This window comes from Capsicum annuum, chromosome 10 (assembly GCF_002878395.1).
Source record: "Capsicum annuum cultivar UCD-10X-F1 chromosome 10, UCD10Xv1.1, whole genome shotgun sequence".
Lineage (NCBI taxonomy): Eukaryota > Viridiplantae > Streptophyta > Magnoliopsida > Solanales > Solanaceae > Capsicum > Capsicum annuum.
Window position 1 is genome coordinate 214,874,721 of NC_061120.1, and position 10,310 is coordinate 214,885,030.

The following is a 10,310-nucleotide window of genomic DNA, read 5'->3' on the forward strand; positions in this document are numbered from 1 at the left end:
AATTTTGTTTAGTTATTTGCAGAATTTTTTAGCAGCGTAGCAATAAAATACACATAATTGTTTGAACTAGTTTTGTTTGTTTAGCTTCTTATTTTAGATATGACTTTTGCTTGATTGAAGTTATTGATTGTATAAATCCTCAAAGTTGGAATCTTTAATTGTGATTTTGTAAGATTTTTGAATGGATTTTATGGTTTAGCTTGTTGTTTTTTGTGAGGGTTTAGCTTGTTTTCTTTAAAGTGAATGGATTTACTTTTATGGTTTAGGACTTTAGCTTGTTGTTTTTGATATGAGTTTTGCTAAATCACTCATAGTTGGAATATTTTGTCGTGATTTTTTAGGTTCTTGATTCGGTTACCGGTTATCTCTTTCACTTTAATTTAGGCCAAGCAAAGGTAAGTTAATTTCTCTCGATTCACTATTGTTGTTAACTTCTTGTTATTGTTCAATGTTCATATTGAATTCTAGTGAAGCCGTGTGTGGCCTTGTTCGATTCACGAACATTGTTGTTATCTTCTTGTTATTGTACATATTGAAGTCTAGTGAAGCCGTGTGTGGTCTTGTTCGATTCACTGGCATTGTAGTTGACATCTTGTAGGTCTTGTTGTTGCTTGTTTCTTGAATGTGGTTTTATTTTGATACTTAGTCACTTGAAAATGGTTAAGTGTAGGGACTTTAAAGGGGATTTTTTTGTTTTGAATGTGGTTTGGTAGGTGACTTAGTTGGTTGAAAATGGTTAAGTGTGAGAACTTTAAAGGGATTTTTTTTGTTTTGAATGTGGTTTGGTAGGTGACTTAGTTTGTTGAAAATGATTAAGTGTAGGGACTTTAAAGGGAATTTTTTTTATTTTGAATGTGGTTTGGTAGGTGACTTAGTTGGTTGAAAATGGTTAAGTGTGAGGACTTTAAAGAGGATTTTTTTGTTTTGAATGTGGTTTGGTAGGTGAATTAGTTACTTAAAAATGGTTAAGTATGGGGACTTTAAAGGGGATTTCTTTTATTTTGAATGTGGTTTAGTAGGTCACTTAGTTGGTTGAAAATGATTAAGTGTGAGGACTTTAAAGGAGATTTTTTTTGTTTTGAATGTGGTTTGTTAGGTGTCTTAGTTGGTTAAAAATGATTAAGTGTAAGGACTTTAAAGGGGATTTTGTGTTTTGAATGTGGTTTTGTTTTGATACTTAGTTGGTTGAAAATAATTAAGTGTGAGGATTTTCAAGGGGATTTTTTTTGTTTTGAATGTGGTTTGGTAGGTGACTTAGTTGGTTGAAAATGGTTAAGTGTATGGACTTTAAAGGGAATTTTTTTGTTTTGAATTTTGGTTGGTGACTTAGTTGCTTGAAAATAGTTACGTGTAGTGACTTTAAAGGGGATTTTTTTGTTTTGAACATGGTTTGGTAGGTGACTTAGTTGGTTGAAAATGTTTAAGTGTAAGGACTTTAAAGGAGATTTTTTTATTTTGAATGTGGTTTGGTAGGTGACTTAGTTGGTTGAAAATGGTTAAGTGTGAGGACTTTAAAGGGGATTTTTTTGTTTTGAATGTGGTTTGGTAGGTGACTTGGTTGAAAATGGTTAAGTGTAGGGATTTTAAAGGTGATTTTTTTTGTTTTGAATGTGGTTTGGTAGGTGACTTAGTTGGTTAAAAATGGTTAAGTGTAGGAACATTAAAGGGGATTTTGTGTTTTGAATGAGGTTTTGTTTTGATACTTAGTTGATTAAAAATGATTAAGTGTAGGGACTTTAAAGGGATTTTTTTTGTTTTGAATGTGGTTTTGTAGGTCACTTAGTTAGTTGAAAATGGTTAAGTGTGAGGACTTTAAAGGGAATTTTTTTGTTTTGAATGTGGATTGGTAGGTGGCTTAGTTGGTTGAAAATGATTAAGTGTAGGGACTTTAAAGGAGATTTTTTTGTTTTGAATGCGGTTTGGTTGGTGACTTGATTGAATTTTTGTTACTTGATCTACTTAGTTGAATCTGATTGATTGCGTGGATCAAACCTGATTATAGCTGGATATATCAACGGAACAATGATAATAGAATGAGTATTAGGGAGGAATTTTTTGAAGGTGTCAAAAGATTTGTTGAATATGCTAAGACACTTGATGTTTGGACACATTTTGGGGCTATTCATTATCCTTGTGTTAGATGTGATGGTATAAATCTTGTAAGTAAAGAAATTGTAAAGTAACATCTTTATAGAAAGGGGTTTCACAAGGACTTTTTAACATTTCGTGGTATTCATGGTGATGTTGCGCAAAATAACTTTGTTGTTGGAGAAAGTAGTAGGGCTCAGGGCATAATAAATATTAAGATACTAGGATGATAGAAATGGTGCACAATGCTTTTGGGATGCAACACGGGGGCAACTTTAGAGAAAATATCGAAGATGTTCCTAATAGCGAAGAGGCCAAATTCTATGAACAATTCCATGCTGCTAGTCATCATTTGTTTGACGGGTATTCGCACTCTCGTTTGTCTATTGCTGTTAGATTATTAAGTATTAAATCTGACTGAAATATTGTTGAAGGAGGAATGGACTCAATGATAGACCTAATTAAAGAGTTAGTTGACCCCGACTTGGAGGTTCCTGATTCTTTCTATAAGGCTAAAATATTGGTGTCAAAGTTAGGTCTCTCTTCGGTTAGAATTGATTGTTGTGAAAATGGTTGCATGTTATACTTTAAGGAAGATGCTAACCTAGAGTCCTGTAAGTTTTGTCAGCACCCTCGATATAAGCGTGGTTCTAGTGGAAATCAAATTGCTATTAAGACGATGCATTATTTACCTTTAATACCATGGTTGAAGAGGTTGTATGCTTTAAATAACTCAGCTCCTCGTATGAGATGGCACAGTGAAAATAGAAGGACCACTGGTGTTATGTGTCATCCATCTGATGGAGAGGCTTGGAAGTATTTTAATACAACTTATCCAGATTTTGCAGCTGAGACACGAAACATTCATTTGGGATTATGTGCGGATGAGTTCTCTCCTTTGTAAGTTGGTGTTGCGCCATATTCATGTTGGCCTGTATTTATCACGCGTTATAATCTTTCTCCTGAAATGTTGATGACTAGTCCCTATATATTTCTGAATTGTGTTGTCATTGGCCCGCGTAATCCAAAAAGCGGAATAGATGTCTACTTGCAACTTTTGATCGATGAACTTCAAATTTTATGGCATGAGGGGGCTGAAACTTGGGACATCTCTCTTAAACAAAATTTCAATCTGCGTCCATATCTCATGTGGACTATTAATGATTTTCCCGTTTATGGAATGTTGTCTGGGTAGATGACAGCTGGAAAGTTGGCTTGTCCATACCACATGGAAAAAATAAAATCTTTCACATTGAGACATGGCAGGAAAAATTCATGGTTTGATTGTCATTGTTGTTTCTTGCCATCTGATCATGAATTTAGGAGACTCAAGAATGCATTCATAAGGAATAAAAGGGAATATGATGATCCACCTCCAAGGCTGTCTGGTCATGACATCTGGGAAATAGTTCAGGATTTGCCTAATGCCAGCGAAAAACCATTGTATAGGCTTGATGGATATGGTGTTTTGAATAACTGGACTAAGCAGATTATATTTTGGGAGTTAGAATATTGGTCAGATAATTTACTTAGAAATAATGTTGATGTCATGCATACTGAAAAGAACTACTTTGACAACCTGTTCAACACAGTTATGGATGTCACGGGCAAAACAAAGGACAATCCTAAGGCCAGACTTGACTTACCAGAAATTGCAAACGCAGCGAATTACACTTACAGGAGGGGCCCAATGGTAATGTTCTTCAGCCGCCCAAGGCTAATTTTACATTCAAGTTGGACCAAAAGCGTAAAATATGTGAGTGGGTCCAAAGTTTGAAGATGCCCGATAGATATGCCTTAAATTTTGGAAAGAGGATTGATATGGCATAGGGAATATTGCATGGAATGAAAAGCCATGATTGTCATATTTTCATGGAACAATTACTTCCAATTTTTTTTATTGATTTACCTGAAAACATATGAAAACCAATAGCAGAGATCAGTTTGTTCTTTAAAGACTTATGTGCTACCATATTAAAAGAAGAAAATCTGGTGCAGATGGAAAGTAATATTGTTTTTATCACCAACAAGCTGGAGAAAATTTTTCAGCCAGTGTTCTTCGATGTGATGGAACATCTTCCCATTCACCTTGTGCACGAAGCTCAGCTAGGCGGTCCAGTTCAAACTAGGTGGATGTATCAATTCGAACGGTAAGCAATTGCAACATATTTAAATTCATACATATCTTTTTTAAATATAGTAAACATCTAATCTTAAGATTGTGCAGGGCAATTGGAAAATTGATAAGGGGCTCCAAAAATAAACATAGGGTGGAAGGCTCTATAGTTGAGGCATATCTTGCAAGAGAAACATCTCAATTTGTTCATACTACTGTCGTGATGAAGTTGCTTGTTCAAGAAATCAATCAAATCGTCATCAGGACGGTGTGAATGAGCCTTATTTGCAACCGATATCAATTTTCAATCAATCTGGTTGTAAGGCTAAAAAGATCATACTTCGTCGGTTCACTCCCATGGAGTGCAAAGCAGCAACTTTGTATGTTTTATTGAATTGCCCGAAAGTTGAGCCCTTTCTGAAGTAAGGAGATTAAAATTTTAAATATATTATTTATTTACTCATTCCCTTAAAGAAACTAATTGTGTTTTGCATGTTGAATCTTTAGTTCATTTAAGACTCAATTCCATAAAAATCAAGTGTAAGCATCCTTTGCAACATGGTTTACATATGAGGTTTGTAGGTGTATTAATATTTCTACAAATTTTAAACATTTACACATTCCTCACCTAACCTATATATATATATATATATATATATATATATATTTATATATGTATAATATTTTTAGGTACACCACAAACCAAATGCAGCCGCATACGATCAACTCTTGAGATATACTTCTTTAGGTCCAGTTAAAGCTCAAGCAATGTCCCAATACACAATAAATGGGTTCAAATTTTTCACCGAACAACACTCCAAAACAAGGAAAACAAACAATAGTGGTTTTTGGGTTAAGGGTGATGATGATGTTGATTACTTTGGCATCATATCCGAGATCTTAGAACTGGAGTATGCTGGTTTTCCAAATAAAAAAAATTATCCTCTTTCGATGTAAGTGGTTTGATCCAAGCACAAGAGGCATAAGAGTACATAAGGAGCATAACATCATTGAAGTGAAGCACAATAGGTCGTATCCTATTTACGATCCATTTGTTCTAGTGCAAAATGCTAAACAAGTGTATTATGCTCCTTATCCGTTGCACAGTGACAAGTCTGATTCGTGGGCTGTAATCAAAACAAAGCCTATGGGGCGGGTGAAAGTTGAGAATGTGCTGGAGACTGCATATCAAAATGAAATGTAGATTGATCACCAGCTAGTGGACGTTGACTTAGTGGATAATTTGAATCAACCAGAAAATATATTTGAAGAAGTTAATATTGCGCAAGAAAAAACTAAGTGGGTAGGAGATGAGGAAACTTCCGAAGAGGGTGAATGGTTTAGTGGAGAGTCTTCAGAAGAGAAGGATTAGTTGTGTAGGTTGTATTTATTATGTATTGATGTCTGTATGCTTTGTACGATATATTTACCTTTATGTTTCTCGTTTAAGATTAATACATAATATACTGTTTAAGACTGTTGTTTTCACTGTTCCATAATTTATATAGTAATAAAAATATTCTTGTCTATCTCGTTTTGTTGGAGCGATTTGAAATGTGAATTAGTAACTTGAAATTAGTTATTAGGAATGTTTTCTTATATATTCATTTTGTAGGAACTAACTACTTGTTAGCTTTATATAATTTAGATGTCAGGCAAAGGTGACAAAGGTAAGGAAAAAGTTGATCTTACAAAACCAAAAAACAAAAGACAACTTTCGACTTATAGACGACCGACAGATATTCATCTATCTGAGGGTCGGTTTGCTGACGCGACAGCATGACCCTCATATTCTAGGTCATCCCAGCATTCGGTTCCCACTCCTACGCATCTGAGGCCACTTCATGGGTGTACACCGACCCAATCTGCTCCCATCACTGTGCCACGGCCACCATAGTACTATCAGATGGCCGCTGGCACATCCGGACATGTGCCATCATCGATACCCACCTACAACAGTCACGCAGCTACACACAGTGATTCTGCTGGATCTATTGAGTTGTCGGATCTTCAACTCGGAGGCACTCCATTTGGTGTTTCAGATCCACCCACGCCAGTGCATCCACCATCACTTGATCTACAGCCAGGAGACAGAGAAGATTATGGGAGGCTTTATCTCATTCCATTTGCGACAGGGTAAGATTTCTAAATATAATAACATTTTTTATTTTTTCATTACTGTATTATTATGCTTTATGAAATTACTATTTGATCTTGTGTTGTAGGTTTAGGCCGGATGCTAAAGTTGGACAAGCTGTAAGAAAATGCATTTGTCGGAACATCAACGGCTACTAGACCAGTTGGCATCAGGTTTCAGAACTTGACAGGGAGAGAATGTTTAAAGAATTTAAAGTAAGAATTTAACTTATCAACTACTTAACACTTTGTAAGAACAAATGATTGAATTTTATATTTTTGTTTTTGTTGTAGAAATTTTACTAGTGGGATGATGCAAATACATGTCTTATAAGGAGGAACTTTTTTAGAAGATGTAGAGTTAGGTTTAACGGTCTATTGGATTATTCCCGAACCAAATTGGTAAAATCTAACAGGATTAGTGAACCCTTGTGGCAACAGTATATTCGCCTTTGGAATAGCGAAGGATACTGACTGCTGAGGGAAAAAGGAAGTAAAGCCTGGGCATCATCGAAGGGTGGCTCCCTATATACTGCGGGTGCCAGAAGTACCCTTGCTGTGCAGAAAAAATTGGTATGTAACTTTCACAGTTTTAACTATTTGTTTCTATTTAAATTTTTAATTGTTTGAATATTGATAATTTTTTCATAGGGAGGAAAAAAAAGGATAGAAAGATACCACACGATGAGCTATTCGAGAAGACTCATCTGAAAAAAAAAGGACCCAACTGATGAAGATGTCTGGGTTGAACCTCGTGCAAAAGATGCCCAAGTAAGAAATAAATATTGCATTTATGAATCTTTTTCTCAAATTTGATATTATTCAATTATAAAAGTACTTTAATATTTTTTGTCTTTTATTTTAAATTTACTTTGAATTAATATAGGACAAATATAGGAAGTTCGTTAGTGAGTATCGTAGTACTCAGCCTCCTGAAAGTCAGGGTGACCACTACCCTGACATGTAGAGGAGGAGTTATTGGAAAAAGTTGTGGGTCCTGCAGTTAGAGGTCATTACTACGGATACTACAACAATTTTATTGGCGACAATATTAGGTGTTCTTTCGGCCCTGCATACTCTAGCTCTTCAGTTGATAGAGAAACCATTAAAAGACTAGAAAATATGGTTTCTAAACTCACTGAAGAGTTTGTTGAACAGAGAGAGAGGTCGCAGAAAAGGGAGGAGCAAACTTCGTCACAAATCAGGATGCTGCAGGAGTAGTTCAGCTCTTTCATTCAGACTGCACGGATTATTCTTCCATGTTCTGGTGATATTGTTCGGGCTGCAAAAGGACTAGGCCCTCTGGATGATATCAGCACAGATGAGGATATGGAAGACGAGGACGAGGACGAATTTGATGATGATGACTTTTAGTTTTTTGACTTTTGTATGTGTTGTACTTTGAATTTAGATATTATGTTATAGTTTGTACACTTTTGAAACTATTGTTTTAGTTGTTAACACTTTTGAAACTATTGTTTTAGTTGTTAACACTTTTGAAACTATTGTTGTACTTTGAATTTAGACATTATATTATAGTTTGTATTCTTTTGAAACTATTGTTGTGTTGTACACTTTTGAAAGCCTTTACATTTGCTATTTAAAAAACAAAAACTTTCTAGAAAAACCGACCACGTGTGGTCGGTTTTCCAAAAAAAATAAAAATCAACCACTTTTGGTCGGTTTTTTATTAAATAAATTAATTAATTTAATAGAAAATCAACCAAAGTGGTCGGTTTTTAATTAAATTAATTAATTAATATATTAGAAAACCGACCATAAGTGGTTGGTTTTTATTTTTTTTTATTTTTTTTAAAAATATTTTTTCAAATTTTAAAAACATAATAATAAATTTTAAAAATAAATATATATTTTTTGAAAAACCGACCACAGGTGGTCGATTTTTAAAAAACTACCAATTGTTTACCGACCGTACAGTTTGGTCGGTTCTGTGGTCGGAACTTGGAAAAAACCGACCACAAGTGATCGGTTTTTTCCTTTTTTTAGTAGTGATTTCATGTCATTTTTAAAATGATACATAAGAAATTAAATATTAAAATAAATTTAATTAAATAAAAAAAAATATAAATTGTAGAAAAATTTAAATAATCATGTTTTTATTTTTGCTCACAAATTATATATCAAATTCATTCCAAATAATTAAAATTCTTCTCCAACTAATTTAAATTTTTAACTATAAATTCATATATACAAACATAAATGAATTTTTGATTTTTAAATTTAAATATCTTTAACAAACATAATTAAATAAATTATTTTTATTAATTGTAGGAATTCTAATACACAAATACAATAAATTTTTAATTTAAATTAATTTAAAGTTTTAACTATAAATTCACATAAACAAACATAATGAATTTTCAATTTTTATTTAAATATCTTTAACAATTTGTAAAAGTTACAAAATTAATCCTAAACAAAATAAAAAATTTAAATTGAAAAAGTGAATTAAAAAAAATTGAAAAGTAAAACAATAATTTTATTTTTTTGACAATGAACAACAACAACAGTATCAACCACAACAAAGAGATTTGACAAAAAAAAACAAAAAAAAACAAAGCAAAGACCCTCTTCAGGGATAGCCCAGAAATCTGTCATATATGATGATGAAGAAAAAAGAAGACAAAGAAAGATATATTTACTTGGTGATGGTGATGGCTATGACAACCATGGGTATGGGGGGGGGACGAAGAGAGACGAAGAGAGCTATAGGGATGGGGGACGTTAACGGTGATGCCATGGCAGCCATGGCTTGACGAGGGACGGGGGGATGGAGTGAAGGGTGGGGTGGGGACAGCTGGATAGGGGAGGGGAAGGGGTGGTTGGACGAGGGAGGGGGCCGAGGGGTGGGGTGGGGTTGTGGGTGGACGGAGGGGGGCTGGGGAAGGAGGGTTTTTTATTTTCATTTTTAAATTTTGAAAAATATTTTTAAATTAAAAATGACGGAGGGAAAAAAAGGCTATTTTTTATTTTTTTTTAATTTTAATATTATTTTAATATAAAATTGATCAAAATTGACCCCCACTCGTACCTTCGGCATGTGCCTGTACGCGTCGAGTCCTAGTTAGCCCTTTTAATGCCACATAGGTCTGGTCAACGGTCAAAGTGTTTAAAATGTTGCTTTTTAGTGGGTTCAGGGGTCCAGATGACAAACATGTAAGTAGAAGTGTCCAACTTACAAAACCGACATAGTACAGAGGTCCATCGAACCATTTTGCCTGTAAGACGTTATTTCAAAACTACACCACATAAGTACCGATGTAGGTGAGGCGAGGTTATTTAATTTCGATTGAAATTAGATAACGTTTACTAAGGCTTTTTTCGATCATATCTGTGAAAAATAGTTATTTTCATATAGCTAGGTCTCGAATACCACAAGCGAAAGGCAGTGGCGGAGTCAGAATTTTCACCAAAGAAGTTTACAAATGAACAAGCGAACTAACCGAAGAGGGTTCAACAACTATTATATGTACATAAAAAATAATTTTAACAATTATATATAGTATAATTTTCCGTCGAAGCGGATTCGGATGAACCCCCAATCCCAAGTGCAGCTCCGCCAGTGGCGAAAGGACAAGAATGTAGTAGTGTATAATAGTACGATCTTGATAAAAATAGCATTTACTGGCCACTTCTCAATTTTTTTAACTTTTAGGGGTGAAAAATAATAATTTTAATTAACTATATAGTTTTAAATACCACAAGTAAAATCAATATGCTTAAAAGTGTTTAGAGAAAATTAGTTTACCTATAACACCCTAAGTTAGGATAAGGAATCTCACATCGACAAAAACACAAGAGGGATGCTGGGTATATGAGTAAGCAAGATTTACTCCCTAGTGACGTGTTTTAAAGTTGTCCGGGCCTGGGCCCAGAGCGAACAATATCACTAGTGGGCAGGCTAAGGGGGTCTCTCGGGCCTTCTTGTCTCGGGATGCCGGTTACGGCC